This window comes from Schistocerca cancellata, chromosome 2 (genome assembly GCF_023864275.1).
Source record: "Schistocerca cancellata isolate TAMUIC-IGC-003103 chromosome 2, iqSchCanc2.1, whole genome shotgun sequence".
NCBI classification, from domain to species: domain Eukaryota; kingdom Metazoa; phylum Arthropoda; class Insecta; order Orthoptera; family Acrididae; genus Schistocerca; species Schistocerca cancellata.
Window position 1 is genome coordinate 1,137,528,859 of NC_064627.1, and position 17,587 is coordinate 1,137,546,445.

Below are 17,587 nucleotides of genomic sequence, written 5' to 3' on the forward strand. Positions count from 1 at the left end.
AATCATTTGCATATCACAGCATCTTCTTCCTGTCGGTTAAATTTCGCGTCTGTAGCACGTCATCTTCGTGGTGTAAATAATTTAATGGCCAGTAGTGTATAATACTTAGCTAGCGCAAGTATGCTGGGAAACAGCAATCATCAGCATTTAAAATTCTAGTGCAGCCAAACGTCGCATGTAACTTTTCCTTATTTCAAATGTTTCACTCGAGCAATGCGAGAAACTTCATAAACCAGTAGGTGAGGGTCACACATTAAAAATAGCGTCGCAGTCCTACATAGCCCTCGGCTCTGTTATTACTGAAGATGGTCGCTCTTGGCGAAAGAAATATATCAAAGTAAAGGGAAGTTACGTGCGACTTGTATTTGCTCTTGAATTTTAAAACGGTTGCCACTGTAAAATACTCGTAAATAACTTTCTAAACAAAATTATTATTATTTTTCGAATAGCAACAAATTGTAAGTCATTATTACTGGTCACTGATTTCTACACAGTTACGTTTGCGAAGAAATTACACACATTAACATGAGAGACCTTATGAAACATAGATGTCCATTTGGTTTTTATATCCTGACTTACACAATAACAGTGACAAACGTTTAAAGTGTATTGATTATTTTACATAAATATGACGAAGTTCTCAAAGTACGTCACATAGGCACCGTAACATGTTTAGATAATTCAATTGCCCTCTGTCTTTCGGACCAACACTCTTTGATATGATTGGAGTCTCGTGTCCCCTGCCCCACACCACCGGACTTTATACGAGTTATACATTCGCAAGATTCTCACTGTAGTTCAAAATTTTTAATAATATTCACTTTTTCACTAAACTGACGGGTTGTACGCTTTAATGACAATGAAGGATGTAATGCTACACTTCTATACAACGAAAATGTAAGACACTGTTCCTCAAAACCAATTTCTGAATATCCACCTGGCCACAGTCCACAAACTTCTGAGCATCTTAAAATGAAAAACTATGATTCAAAAATGATGTGTTGGCAAATGTGCCAACACCTTGTAGATAGAGGAGGCCGAAATGTACGCTATCTAACGCAGACGGGCGTGAAGTCTGGAACAGGATAAGTTATGAATGCACTAAAGAAAAGTACGTAGCTGAGGTTATACTTAACTTTTATTCCATCATTGTGGTACATCGCTCTTGGTTATACAAGTGAGACTCTCTCCAGATATGGTTAATGGCGCCTTGCTAGGTCGTAGTCATGGGCTTAGCTGAAGGCTATTCTAACTGTCTCTCGGCAAATGAGAGAAAGGCTTCGTCAGTATAGTCGCTAGCAAAGTCGTCGTACAACTGTGGCGAGTGCTAGTACGTCTCTCTAGACCTGCCATGTGGTGGCGCTAGGTCTGCAATTACTGACAGTGGCGACACGCGGGTCCAACATGTATTAATGGACTGCAGCCGATTTAAAGCTACCACCTAGCAAGTGTGGTGTCTGGCGGTGACACCAAAAAAAATTTTGCACTTAAATAGGACTTATGAACAAATAGTTACGTGATTCAGAAAACCCTTTCAATTGATGTTAGAGGTTTTTTGTTAAAACCAATTCTTAGACATAAAAAAAGCACAGAATGATTCAGTCGCACTTACCGATAGGTTCATGCGCCGCGCAACGCCTTTAAAAACCATATACGAGATTGTCGTACTCTCACGCTCTCCTCACACGAACTACTAGTTCTGTAAAAGCAATGAACAGGTCGTTTTTATACGAAATTTGATCAATTTCGTACTGGGATACCTTTCCAATGGAGGTCATGGTTTTCTAGGTGTTCAAGAAAAATATGTTTAAAGGTCACTTTTGTATAGGGTTCCTGATAAATTCAAAAACCACGGCTTCTAGCGAAAATGTATCCCAGCACAAAATTTATTTAAATTTCTACGAAAAGTATTGTTTATTTTTTCTGTAGGACTAGTAGTTTGCGTGCAGAGAGCGAGAGAAAATGAAAAATCTCACATATGGTATATGAAAGTGTTAAACAACATTAAACACATCTATTTCGTTGTGAAACCATACTCACACTTTAAAACGATAAATTAGTGTAGGTAGATAGTTACAGTTGTGAGATATTTGTAGAAATACAATTTTATTTTCCATCAGCTGTATACGTCACATTTATTCTTAACCAGTTTCCCTTTTTAAACCAACAGCTGTTATAATTTTTCTTCCAGTTGATGATGGTTTAATTAACCAAAACGGTCAAGAATAAATATTATGTATACAGCTGATGGAAATCAAAAATGCATTTTACAGTGATAGGCATGTAAATTTTTCTGAACACGTTAGTATGCAATCGTGGTAAAGCTACTCTTCAGAGCATTAGTTTTGCTGAGAAGAATTTACTTCTCATCTCTGTAACAAAGTATTTGTTAAAGAGGTGTTCATCACAAAGCAGAACTGTAATACTGAATCATATGTAATCAAGGAAGCAGTTTTTTTCCAATGAATTTTTATTCAGTTGACACCTTTGAGAATACCTACCGTACACAATTCCTTATTATTCTGAAACGCTTACCAATAGTATGAAAAGATGGTTTTATTTATAGCGGATTCTGATAACGAGACAAAGGAGTGTGTAGTATAATATACTGTTGAAGAATGCTGAAGACTCATACACAATCAGCTGAAAATTCCTTAAAAGTGAAATTGGCCAATAGTGGTTAAATAAACGCGGATATATATTTCAATAAAGTTCTGGTTGTGGAACACAACAACACAAAGTAACTGATTTGGTGTCAGATGCTGAGCTGATAATAATGACTACCCTTCTGTGTTGTGCAATGAAGACTGGACTTAACTGAACTACTGTACCTACATTCGTTACCAGAGAAGTAGTCCTACCTCGAAAAGTTGATCCTAATGCAAGAATTATCATGGTCGTATTTAAGTGCATCTCGGAAAATTCTCGTATCTGTTCTAGACAACTATAACAGGATCGAAGGTGCTCCAATAGCTGCCTGCCCAATACCAGAGTAGAATTTAGACAATGATAGGCAACTGAATTGAAATTTTGTATGCATTAATGACGCTAACTAGACATTGCCTTTTTTGGTTGCCTTAAGAGGGATGAGACCAGTTTTACCAAATCCGAGCTTAGTTCAGTACTCGGAAAACCTTTTAGTTCATTAAGAATTACAACGTTTACGCTTGACATCGTGGAGGCATTTCTTGACAAAGTTTTGCCAATAATTTCTTAAACGCAGTCACGCTAATGAAGGCTGCATATTCTAAACATTGGAAGTTTATTTCACATCACCATACGGTCACACGATCATAATAATTTGACTGAAATGAATTCCAGACACGAAAGCCTACGCTAGTATGTTGAGCTACGAGTTGTTCTCACAGTGAGACAGCACGATATAAAGGGGCGTTATCAGATGGAGAGGGGGCTCAACAAATGACAATCCGGAGGAGTAAGAAACAAGTGCAGTGACGGCGTGGAATGGGTAAGTATTTGGAGTGTTGCTAGAAACTGGCGGTCGTTTGTGGATAGATGAGGAGAAAAGATGGCATATACAGTGCGAACTGGACATGCAGTATTGTCCGCTGTCGCTGCATACGTGGAAGGACTCGCAGTTACTGCAGGTGCGCGTGATTTTGCTGCAAAAGACCGTAGAAGTAAGGTATTAGTGGTTGTACTTTCGAAGTCTAGTACACGACGATATAGCCCCAAGCGGGTGTTATTAATCGGAAACTGTCTTGTATAAAGTCAAGTAGCCAAAGAGTTAATCGAAAAGAAGATGGTCGAAGTACCGGGTTCGGCGAGGTTTTTCGTAGCGTAGACTGAAGTGTTTGATTTGATTTTCTGAAATTCATACATACGCAAAGTTATTCCGAGACTACCAAGGACGGTACAGAGAGACAGTTGTAGGTTAAACATAGATTTGCAGTCCAGTTTTCGTAACTTATTTGAGCTACATAGCTACGTGATGAAGAGTGTTAGTAGAAGATCTTGACCTTTTGTCATGGCTAAGTGCATGGCTTGCGACACTTACCAAAACCTGTTTCACTTATACAGGGTGTTACAAAAAGGTACGGCCAAACTTTCAGGAAACATTCCTCACACACAAATAAAGAAAAGATGTTATGTGGACATGTGTCCGGAAACGCTTAATTTCCATGTTATAGCTCATTTTAGTTCTTCCACCAACGCTCAATGGAGCACGTTATCATGATTTCATACGGAATACTCTACCTGTGCTGCTAGAACATGTGCCTTTACAAGTACAACACAACATGTGGTTCATGCACGATGGAGCTCCTGCACATTTCAGTCGAAGTGTTCGTACGCTTCTCAACAACAGATTCGGTGACCGATGGATTGGTAGAGGCGGACCAATTCCATGGCCTCCACGCTCTCCTGACCTCAACCCTCTTGACTTTCATTTATGGGGGCATTTGAAAGCTCTTGTCTACGCAACCCCGGTACCAAATGTAGAGACTCTTCGTGCTGGTATTGTGGACGGCTGTGATACAATACGCCATTCTCCAGGGCTGCATCAGCGCATCAGGGATTCCATGCGACGGAGGATGGATGCATGTATCCTCGCTAACGGAGGACATTTTGAACATTTCCTGTAACAAAGTGTTTGAAGTCACGCTGGTACGTTCTGTTGCTGTGTGTTTCCATTCCATGATTAATGTGATTTGAAGAGAAGTAAGAAAATAGCTCTAACATGGAAAGTAAGCATTTCCGGACACATGTCCACATAACATATTTTCTTTCTTTGTGTGTGAGGAATGTTTCCTGAAAGTTTGGCCGTACCTTTTTGTAACACCCTGTATAGTATAGCAGAGTGTTTATTTCTGTAAGGCATTCGATACAGTTCCACACTGCCTTTTTTTTGTAAACGTAATACGAGCTTACCAATCAGATTTTTGATTGGATTCAGCACTCTCTTTCGGATAGAACTCAACGTATTGTTCCTAACAGAACAAAACAGCTGTAAAAGTAATTTCCCCCGGGAGGATTACAGGGCCATGCGTGTGTATAATTTATACCTATCAATGATCTAGTGGAGACCATGGGAGGATATTCACGACATTGCTGTGGGATATAGATAGGATGCAATACCAGAAGACTGTAGCGAAACGCAGTAAGGTCTGCAAAGAATCGACGATTGGTGCAGTGATCGGCAGTTGACCCTAAACGATAGTAAATATAACCTATAGCACGTAAATGGAAGATGTGAGCTATTGTTCGATTACAGTATTGGCGAGAAACAACTGGAAAGGTAAATTACCGTAAAATGCCTGGTAGTAACCATCTGGAGCGACCTGAGATGGATTGACCACATAAAGAAATACACTGCGCAACACAGTGAATGGATCTCTTTATCGACATCTCGGCATTGCCTGCATTGCAATGCAGAAGTTTGAAATTAGGCTCAAAGGTCCCTACAACAGTCCTTTTGCAATGGAGCAAAAGGGTGCTACCCTGCGACGTCATGTGCTCTGTGCTGTGTCAGCACTGTTGGTCCCTATTTTCTATCTTCCTCCTCCTGTAAAGATGGAGTTCACAGTATGAGGTGCCCGTTGGCGCGACATTGTCGCTTGGCGCCGGTGCGCGCTGGAAGGCGCTGTGGCTGGTGGAGCGGGCAGTGACAGCCGGGACGGAGGCGGAAAGTTAGGAGCAGACAGCGAATTGCTCGGTGTGCCTGTACTGCCGGTCTTTAGATTCACTTGCCCAAGCTGTGGTGGTTTGGCGGAACAGCTCCGAAAACTGTGTGTGAATGCTGTACTCGGAGGCGTGCAGTAGCCCTGTCTGAATTGATCTTTTATCAGGTAGGGCACTCTATCACGCTTTAGATATGTAAGTGGGTGAAGTACCTCACAGGGGAAATGTAAGATGTGTCGGAAGTTGTATAACTTCCATTAGGCACGACTGGTGCTAACATGTTGTGACTTGATCTCCTGTAATCACACAGAGACCAAGGGAAGATACGTTTTGTCTTTCAAACCTGACGGTACTGTTCAGTGTATGCTTGTTCCGCAAAGTTTAGTTTTTAACCTCCCCCTCACTTATCGACCTTAATGACAGTGAAAAATGAAACCGCGTGTACCTAATGGAAATTTGGGAAAAGCAATCGTCACCGAAGTTAATTTGTCGGTAAAGACGGAGGAAAGGGTTACATCTAAATGAAAGGAAAAATGCAAATGAAACTGGTGCAAATTAATTTTGAAAAGGCGTAAAGTTAATAAAGCAACTAAATGTGCGGCCGTTACGTTAACAATCAACTAGCGGTAATTAGATATTTGAGATTTGGGGGAAATTACGGTCGCCAGTCCTAAGGACAATTACTATAGTAACTGAAAAAGAAAGGTTTTTATACATATAATTAGCACTAGAAGCATGGCAACTGAAGGTGGACACGTGTAGTGTGAAAACTAAAAGTCTGTCAGAAGTAATAAATTTCGCTACACTCTGACTTAATTTAGCAAAAGAATTAATAAAACTGGAAAATCTAACGTTAATTTAGTGACTGAAGTTAATAGTGAGCTTTCTTTCTGAAGCACATCGAAATTCAGTAAAATGCCATTAGTCTTGGACTACCTCAACAATCATTTCAAAAGCTACTTGAATCTACGCAATTTAGAAATAAGAGATTTAACTTTGAACTTGAATTAAATAATTCTGAACAATTAACAATAGTAAAATTTAGTACGTAGCAAGCTGAGCTGCAGTCACAGGTAAGCTAAAATACGGTAACATAATTCGCACTCTTCAAAAATGGTTCAAATGGCTCTGAGCACTATGGGACCCAACTGCTGAGGTCATTAGTCCCCTAGAACTTAGAACTAGTTAAACCTAACTAACCTAAGGACATCACAAACATCCATGCCCGAGGCAGGATTCGAACCTGCGACCGTAGCGGTCTTGCGGTTCCAGACTGCAGCGCCTTTAACCGCACGGCCACTTCGGCCGGCAATTCGCACTCTTAATTTGTGCTTGTGTAATCTAAATATTGTAGCCAGCTATGAATACCTTAACTGAACTTTGAAATTAAAGCAGTGGAATCTAATGATGCTGGCGTTTGAATTTCATCGACACTCGGGTTCATTCCGGAAAACGAAGGGACCCTGCTTGGTAATGCAATTGGGACAATGAGCAACAAAGGTTCATGCTACGTTGCTGTAATTTAGTTATGAAAATGGAACAGTTTGAAAAGCTGAGGTCTGCCATACAGTTCTAAAACTTTACATGCTTCCAGTCTTCCTTGTTGGTTGATTGAAGGTTTGAAGCCGTCGATCGAGGATGTGGCGACAGTCACTCATTGTCGGCCGTCGCTGTTGCAGAAGCTGGATGTTGGCGCGCCTTCTTCTCGACACGGTCACCAGGCGAAACGGGCTCTTGATGTACGCCAGCTAATGCTTCCCGTCCGCGACACCGTGTCAGAAACTATCATCGCAAGTCGAGCGCAACCCCGAAAGCGCGGCAACTCGCGGGAGCGTCACACAACACACCTGCTCCACTGCGCCACCCCAGCCAGACTCTCGCTCTGCCCGCGCTCCACGCAACAGAGTTAACACTACCAAAGATCCTAAACACTTTGGTTCTCCACACGACCTATCGATGTATTCGTTCGATAGCATGGTTTTCCCTAGGCCAGACCCAGCGTATAAATACAAATAATATGCACAAAACAAACCAACATAAATGCATATATATATATATATATATATATATATATATATATACAAACAGTAAAACAATTACAATAAATAAAGACACAGAAATGTCATATCTTCAGGTAACAAAATAAGGAAAAAAATTATAGTACAATAGATGGAGATAGGAGGATATGCAAGTTCATGGAGTACTCAACGTTTGTTTGATGGACTCATCTTAATGCACCCATGTTGTTTGCCTGCCGTTGATTCCTGAAGGCGGTGAATTTGAAAGTGTTGGTTGTAATGTAAGATTAAGACTGATTTGTAGAGCGCTGTGCGTGACCATTTTCCTTGCACTCTTTCTAAGCACTGATGTTAATTATTAGTTTTCCACTTTGAGAACTGCTACATTTTTATGTCGGCTCAGGTATTCATACTGATGCATCAGGCTGTTCAAATCTAGTCTGTATTTACAAAATGTGGTTTTTTCTCTGTTTTCTTAAGATAGTCTCAACAAGGTGTATGTTGCTAAATTTACTTCAAAATTGTATCCCAACTCATGCGCAACCAGTGGCTCCGGGCCTTTACATTCACCTCTCTGCTACAGCTCCGCGCATAGCCTAGGGTAAAAAGGGAAATGAGCATAAGGCATTGTTGACCGGGAAGATCGGCCGCGGAAGTTCGGCCGCCGAAGGCAAGTACTGATTGCATTCGACGCCACGTGGCGCGACTTGCGCGTCGGAGATGAGGATGAAATGATGATGAGAACAACTCAATACCCAGTCCCTGAGCGGAGAAAACCTCTTGCCACAGCCGGGAATCGAACCCGGGCCCGGTGGCGTGACATTCCGCCGCGCTGACCACTTCTTTATTTATCTCATTTTGTTCGTCTACGTTCTTTGTATCTGTTCGGGGCGGACGTCGCAAGACACCCGTTTCAGTTCGTCGTTGATCCATTAACTCAGTTTTTTTCATTACATAGGGCATCTAACCCGCTGAGACCACTCAGCTAATGGGGGTGGATATAGCCCAGGGTACCAGTGAGTTACGGGGCCCTAATCAGTCCTATCTAAAGATTGATAGAACTGTAATAAAGTCCGCAGCTCGTGGTCGTGCGGTAGCGTTCTCGTTTCCCGCGCCCAGCTTCCCGGGTTCGATTCCCGGCGGGGTCAGGGATTTTCTCTGCCTCGTGATGACTGGGTGTTGTGTGATGTCCTTAGGTTAGGTAGGTTTAAGTAGTTCTAAGTTCTAGCGGACTTATTACCATAGATGTTTAAGTCCCATAGTGCCCAGAGCTATTTGAACTGTAATAAAAATATAAGATGTGGATTACCAAACTGTTTGCAGTTTACTTTATTCCTATACAGACCAAGGTACTCTCATCGGTCGTCCTGAAGTTGTAGTAACGCATATATTACAGTTTAAGACAAAAAAGAAAGAAATTAATCAAATGGAATTGTCCGAAGGGGACGGAAAGGGGGAATCAGTAGATGTGATTTGCATGAACGACAAACAAATGATTACAAATTCGGAGAAAATGGATGATTTATTCAAGAGGAAGGGCTTCAGAAACTGAGCAAGTCAATAATTCAGAATGAGATTTTCACTCTGCAGCGGAGTGTGCGCTGATATGAAACTTCCTGGCAGATTAAGGTCCCGAGTTCGAGTCTCGGTCGGTTCACACAGTTTTAATCTGCCAGGAAGTTTCATATCAGCGCACACTCCGCTGCAGAGTGAAAATATCATTCTGGAAACATCCCCCAGGCTGTGGCTAAGCCATGTCTCCGCAGTATCCTTTCTTTCAGGAGTGCTAGTTCTGCAAGGTTCGCAGGAGAGCTTCTGCAAAGTTTGGAAGGTAGGAGACGAGATACTGGCAGAAGTAAAGCTGTGAGGGCCGGGCGTGAGTCGTGCTTCGGTAGCTCAGATGGTAGAGCACTTGCCCGCGAAAGGCAAAGGTCCCGAGTTCGAGTCTCGGTCGGTGCACACAGTTTTAATCTGCCAGGAAGTATCAAGTCAATAATGCATGGGTGTACCTTTGGGCCTTACGCAGGCAGGTATCCGGATTGGCACTGATCGACAGAATTGTTGGATACAACATTGTGTCCAATCAACTCGTTAGGTTGTCAGGATTCCGAGATGGTTGGAAACCCCTGGCCATAACGCTCCACGCGTTCGCAATTTGGGGGAGATCCGGTGGCCTTGCTGAGTGAGGTGGGGTTTGGCAAACACGAAGACATGCAGCAGGAACTCTCGCCGTGTGCGGATGGCCATTATTTTGCTGAAATGTAAGTTATGCATGGCTTGCCATGAAGTGCAACAAAATGGGGAGTAGAAAACCGTTGACTTAGATTGTGCTGTAAGGATGCCGCGGTCGACAACCAAAAGGCCGGCTACGAAATGAAATGGCATCCCAGAGCATAACTCATGGTTATCGGGCCGTATGACAGGAGAGAGTTTATCAGGCCGTAAATAGAAATTTGTGGTAAGGTCTTATGGGGCCAAACTGCTGACGTCAGCGGTCCCTAAGCTTACACACTACTTTATCTAACTTACGCTAAGGACAACACACACACCGATGCCCGAGGGAGGACTCGAACCGCCGAGGAGTGGAAGCCTCGCGGACCGAGACAAGACGCCTAGACCGCTCGACTACCCTGCGCAGCTATCGTGCCGTATCTACATCTACATCTACATTTATACTCCGCAAGCCACCCAACGGTGTGTGGCGGAGGGCACTTAACGTGCCACTGTCACTATCTCCCTTTCCTGTTCCAGTCGCGTATGGTTCGCGGGAAGAACGACTGTCTGAAAGCCTCCGTGCGCGCTCTAATCTCTCTAATTTTACATTCGTGATCTCCTCGGGAGGTATAAGTAGGGGGAAGCAATATATTCGATACCTCATCCAGAAACGCACCCTCTCGAAACCTGGCGAGCAAGCTACACCGCGATGCAGAGCGCCTCTCTTGCAGAGTCTGCCACTTGAGTTTGATAAACATCTCCGTAACGCTATCACGGTTACCAAATAACCATGTGACGAAACGCGCCGCTCTTCTTTGGATCTTCTCTATCTCCTCCGTCAACCCGATCTGGTACGGATCCCACACTGAAGAGCAATACTCAAGTACAGGTCGAACGAGTGTTTTGTAAGCCACCTCCTTTGTTGATGGACTACATTTTCTAAGGACTCTCCCAATGAATCTCAACCTGCTACCCGCCTTACCAACAATTAATTTTATATGATCATTCCACTTCAAATCGTTCCGCACGCATACTGCCAGATATTTTACAGAAGTAACTGCTACCAGTGTTTGTTCCACTATCATATAATCGTACAATAAAGGATCCTTCTTTGTATGTATTCGCAATACATTACATTTGTCTATGTTAAGGGTCAGTTGCCACTCCCTGCACCAAGTGCCTATCCGCTGCAGATCTTCCTGCATTTCGCTACAATTTTCTAATGCTGCAACTTCTCTGTATACTACAACATCATCCGCAAAAAGCCGCATGGAACTTCCGACACTATCTACTAGGTCATTTATATATATTGTGAAAAGCAACGGTCCCATAACACTCCCCTGTGGCACGCCAGAGGTTACTTTAACGTCTGTAGACGTCTCTCCATTGATAACAACATGCTGTGTTCTGTTTGCTAAAAACTCTTCAATCCAGCCACACAGCTGGTCTGATATTCCGTAGGCTCTTACTTTGTTTATCAGGCGACAGTGCGGAACTGTATCGAACGCCTTCCGGAAGTCAAGAAAAATAGCATCTACCTGGGAGCCTGTATCTAATATTTTGTGATCGTATGACGGAAGAGAGTCAGGTTAATAACCCAGTGCTGTCCGGGGCGCGTCCAGATACTTCTTCGGCCTCAAACCTCATTGACTGTTTCAGTAATGAGTCTTCGAACTGAATCGCCATTACTAGCGAAGGCGAGTCTGTAAACGCCCCGAACAGCGGTGTGACGCCATTCTGTCGCCTGCCATACGACCCGACAACCAAGAGTGATGGTATGGGCTGCCATTTCTTTTCATTACAGGACCACTTTGATTGTCACCCACGTCCCCCTTACGGTACAGCGTTATGTCGACGACACTGAACACTCCATTTCGTTCCACTTCAAGGCAAGCCATCCAGAGCTTACGTTTCAGGAAGATAATGCCCGCCCACTATCACCTTTCCTCCATCCCCCCTTTCTTCACTTTCCTGCTCCTTCTTCTTCCTCTCTCTCTCTCTCTGTCTCGTCCTCCGTCTACATTTTATTTTATCCGCCAGATCTCTACGACAGCACATTTTACCTGCCGGTAGGAGCCAAACTTCATCGTCGGTGGATACAGTTCGCTTAAGTTACACAAATGTACTCAACCTCACTTGCAGTGTGAGAGACTGGGAAGATATTTACAACATAATTGAATTGGCGGAGGGACCGAAGCGGAAGGCGAGAGATGAACAAGCCAGTTGAGGGAGCCACTTGATTAGACATTATTCGTATCGTGATAAGGCAGTGCGACAAAGTACTCTTTTGTGACCACCTAATGCTGCTTTCCGTTGTTTTAATGTTCTGATACTGGCTAACGATATAAAATATTAAGAACAGTAAACAGTCTCGCTGTTAAAGCTTGTACCTTTCCAGGGGACAAATATAGCAACACACAAAGAAAAACAGTTTCTGCAACCTTGTTTGAAACGCGAAGGTAATTTAATCGGGAAGAGAGCATCTGCAAACATTGGAAATCGGGGGCGTCGTATTTCATACTGATGGGCTATAGATATCGGAAGAATTTCGACACTTGTATGAAGAATAGTTGAGCATAACTGACGAGATAGTCATGAAATACAGGCTTGTTAGGGGAAACAACACGAAGGATGCAAGCAATACAGGATTCCCACTCGGATGTTCTTGAAGTGATTTTAATCGGGAGACGCATTTAGTTCACTCAAGCTAGCGGCTACTGCGCTCCCCCTTATCTAGTGCTGTAACGTCTCATTTGTGGCGAATAAAGTAAGGTGTATGAGAGAAGGAGATATTGTAAAGTAACGAGATGACGCAGGGCGAGGTACATGTGTGTTGCTAGCAAAGCTTCGCCCACTGCTCCGGCACATCCTATGAAGTGTTTTATTCCTCGAAGGAGGCAATACAAAATGGGCGCATGAGTTAAATACAACCGCCCCCACCCCTCCAACATCGAGAAGAATGAGCAGAGAAACCGTTGGAAGAGATACGGTGCGAAATAGTGAGTCCTAAACTACGAATTACTAGCGCAGTGAAAGACCTAAAGTAAGAAGATGTTTCATGAGAAAGATTCCTACTGAAGAGAGATATATGTTCTATGAATGAATATGATGAGACAGTATTTTTCAGTAAGGGGAAGTGTGATGGGGACTGTCGGACGATGTTTGGTAACTGTGTCATTTCAAAGCACGGTGACTTTGCATGCTCCCCAATATAGCCTGAGCTGACAGTGTGTGATTTTTTTTCTTGTGGACTGTACCATCGAAAAACTTAGAGCAAAAATACGAGAAGAAATCTGCAGGGATACTTCCATCAAAGGGGAACTCATCTATCGGGTGATATTCAAGAAATAAAAATGCTTGTGGCGCTCAATAACGGCATCTTCTGTACTATACAGTCACATATATAAATATGTGTAAGGTAATTGTGTTCAATCTCCATTCCAAAACTTCCCATTCTTTGTACACCTCGTTGGAATCTTCCCTTGGGCCAATCAGTTTAGTAATGCTAAGTCCGTTTGAGATCTCCATTTTACTTCGTGGTAAATGTGGTGTCACCGCCAGACACCACACTTGCTAGGTGGTAGCCTTTAAATCGGCCGCGGTCCGTTAGTATACGTCGGGCCCGCGTGTCGCCATTATCAGTGATTGCAGACCGAGCGCCGCCACACGGCAGGTCTAGAGAGACTTCCTAGCACTCGCCCCAGTTGTACAGCCGACTTTGCTAGCGATGGTTCACTGACAAATTACGCTCTCATTTGCCGAGACGATAGTTTAGCATAGCCTTCAGCTACGTCATTTGCTGCGACCTAGCAAGGCGCCGTTACCAGTTACTATTGATGCTGTAAAACATGGACCGTCAAGAGCGATGTTCACCTATTATGGATTAAAGTTAAGTATTCTACCTGTTACCTCCTTTTTTCTTTAGTCTAAAATCCGTGTCCTGTTCCAGACCTCACGCCAGCCTGCGTGAGCTTAAACGCGTGCCTTTCGGCTTCCTCATAGTGGATTTGCTGTCTTGCCAATCCAAAACAGTAAATATTATGTTTCTTAAGCAAGAGCATTGTAGCCTAACAAATTTTTTCGGCCTATAGGAGAAACTGGAAATGTTGTTTAAAATCAAGTTGTGCTTTCTTATCAATATTAGTCAGCTGGCAAAAGATTTTATTTTACAAATTTAATTGCTGTACTTACAACTTTAAGATCATGCAACCAAATTTATTTTGCTTATACATCATAGGGAGATACGATCACTTTTTTTCTGGAAAGGGGGAAGATAACGCTTATCGACGACGAAGGCATTTGAAAAAAAAGGATGACTGCGGATGAGGAAGAATGGGCTAGTAAATGTGTAGCGTCCTTCTAGCAGTGTAAGAGAAACGTCAACCCCTATGCTTGGACGAAGGTCTGAGCCGCCCTGTTCTCGAACGAGGATCCAGCATGTTACCACGGCACCACCCCGCTCTGTGTTTTGCTTTTCCCGACTACATTGCGTAATAATCTGGGTTTTGACATTTATTTATTTATTTATTTATTTATTGTTCCGTGGGACCACATTAAGGAGAAGTCTCCATGGTCATGGAACGAGTCAATACATGAAATTATAACACGACAGTAGAAACAGATAAAATGAAATATAAGAAACATATTCAGGCGACACGTCATTAGTTTAAATAAAGAAAATCAAGAATGTAACACTGGAATTTGCTTAATTTTTTAGCTCTTCCAGGAGCTCCTCGACAGAATAGGAGTGAGCCATGAGGAAACTCTTCAGTTTAGACTTAAAAGCGTTTGGGCTACTGCTAAGATTTCTACAAAGCATTGAGGAATAACACAGTATGTGAAAGCTAATAGTTGTTGGTAATACATAAACAAGTCGAAAACCGTGCTAAGACTGTTTTAACTCAATAGTGTCCCTGAGACGTTTTACGTGTTGCACCCAAGATTTTTGAGATCTGTAGACGACTGGCTGACAATCGAATCTGATTCTCTGACTTATAATTTCGATCCAGGTGAATCTTATTCATATTTAAATGAGTTTCTTCTAACAACTACGTCCTTGCCTCTCCTTACACCGTCGTCAGGGGTGCTACTTCCACGCTTATTATGCCGTTGCTAATGCCGATCATACACCTTATGGCCCAACGTTGCTCTTCATTACCGTCCAGGAAAGTAAAATCGATGGGGCGCGACTAACTGTATGCACTGGCGCTCACCAAAAACACGGGAGATTTGTAGCCTTTTACCAGCGACACGCTTTTCGAGAGCGGGGCCGAATTTCTCGTAGCCCTGCGCGGCTCCGCGCCGCCTAACGTACGGCGGGCCGAGATATAGTGCCATCATTAAGGGGGATCCCCTGCTCCCCGGGCCACATTATACCGGCCAGCGCCGGCCCTTATGATTTACGCTGCAGTGAGATGAAGTGCGTCGCAGCCAGCCAGCCACCCAGCTAGCTTCGCAGCCATGTAGTAATTAATTGGCGCTGCGGCCTTTCAAAGAAATTTTGTCTTCGAACTTTTTTAGCCTTACAGCGCTCCTTTGTCTATGAAAAGCGCATTAGGTACGTTCACAACTTACAAGCGATTCTAAGTGCACACCTTATACAGGGTTACTACAAATGATTGAAGCGATTTCACAGCTCTACAATAACTTTATTATTTGAGATATTTTCACAATGCTTTGCACACACATACAAAAACTCAAAAAGTTTTTTTAGGCATTCACAAATGTTCGATATGTGCCCCTTCAGTGATTCGGCAGACATCAAGCCGATAATCAAGTTCCTCCCACACTCGGCGCAGCATGTCGCCATCAATGAGTTCGAAAGCATCGTTGATGCGAGCTCGCAGTTCTGACACGTTTCTTGGTAGAGGAGGTTTAAACACTGAATCTTTCACGTAACCCCACAGAAAGAAATCGCATGGGGTTGAGTCGGGAGAGCGTGGAGGCCATGACATGAATTGCTGATCATGATCTCCACCACGACCGATCCATCGGTTTTCCAATCTCCTGTTTAAGAAATGCCGAACATCATGATGGAAGTGCGGTGCAGCACCATCCTGTTGAAAGATGAAGTCGGCGCTGTCGGTCTCCAGTTGTGGCATGTCCAGATACACGTGTCCTGTAACGTTTTTTGTCGCAGAAGAAAAAGGGGCCGTAAACTTTAAACCGTGAGATTGCACAAAACACGTTAACTTTTGGTGAATTGCGAATTTGCTGCACAAATACGTGAGGATTCTCTACCGCCCAGATTCGCACATTGTGTCTGTTCACTTCACCATTAAGAAAAAATGTTGCTTCATCACTGAAAACAAGTTTCGCACTGAACGCATCCTCTTCCATGAGCTGTTGCAACCGCGCCGAAAATTCAAAGCGTTTGACTTTGTCATCGGGTGTCAGAGCTTGTAGCAATTGTAAACGGTAAGGCTTCTGCTTTAGCCTTTTCCGTAAGATTTTCCAAACCGTCGGCTGTGGTACGTTTAGCTCCCTGCTTGCTTTATTCGTCGACTTCCGCGGGCTACGCGTGAAACTTGCCCTCACGCGTTCAACCGTTTCTTCGCTCACTGCAGGCCGACCCGTTGATTTCCCCTTCCAGAGGCATCCAGATGCTTTAAACTGCGCATACCATCGCCAAATGGAGTTAGCAGTTGGTGGATCTTTGTTGAACTTCGTCCTGAAGTGTCGTTGCGCTGTTATGACTGACTGATGTGAGTGCATTTCAAGCACGACATACGCTTTCTCGGCTCCTGCCGCCATTTTGTCTCACTGCGCTCTCGAGCGCTCTGGCGGCAGAAACCTGAAGTGCGGCTTCAGCCGAACAAAACTTTATGAGTTTTTCTACGTATCTGTAGTGTGTCGTGACCATATGTCAATGAATGGAGCTACAGTGAATTTATGAAATCGCTTCAATCATTTGTAATAGCCCTGTATTTTCCATATTTACTATATTAACCGTAAGTGCATTTAGTTTTTGTTATTTATTTTTGTCTTGAAGTCGTATGGTAAAGTAGTATAGTATGAGTGATTGGGAGAACCCGAAGGGCACGTTCAGCTACCTAATTGGACAGGTTTTCTCTACCCTTCGCGCCCGCAAACACCATTTCTAAGGGACGAGTGTGTGCCTAAGTGTAGCTGTTAAGTGTAAGTGACTGTAATTGGTATACGTGTAGTGTACTGTAGTGACATGCTCGTGTTGGCGAGAAAACGGAGAGGTGAAACCTGATGCCGGCATATACCCTGTTCCTCCCAAAGATCACGGCCGAGCTTAACGTTCCCATCTGACGAACGGATCACCATCAGCAATGTTGCATGCCCTCACTTGATGAGACATTGCGGAGAGATTTAGAATTGAAAGCTAATTGGTTTTTTTTTAAAGCTAGTGACCGGTGTGTGTTAGTCAGTCAGTCGGGCAACAACAGCCGGCCGAGACACACGCAACAACAGGGAAGTAACCGTTTCTGCGACTTTTACGAGCTCCTAATTAGCAGCTAATTTTATTATATCATCTGTGTGCTTTAATAGTTCAGTTCCTTGAGTTTCTGCGTGTTAATGTAATATCCAATAGCCACAGTTCTCGCGGTTTCCTGTGCGTCGGAAAGTAAATCGATTTTGTGACATATTATAAGTCCGTACTCGGGCGAATTATATAGTTTCACCTGAGTGCTTCGGTAGTTAGGTTTTTGAATCTCTGCGTATTAGTCCCCGCACGTGGTGCCGAG

At 43.4% G+C, this 17,587-nt stretch overlaps 1 non-coding gene across 1 annotated transcript; it reads left to right on the forward strand.

Annotated features, from left to right (window-relative positions):
• Positions 1-9,543: 9,543 nt before the first annotated feature.
• On the forward strand, positions 9,544-9,617 carry Trnas-cga (transfer RNA serine (anticodon CGA)). Its single transcript has one exon. It is a non-coding gene; the product is annotated as a tRNA-Ser (tRNA).
• Positions 9,618-17,587: the final 7,970 nt, after the last annotated feature.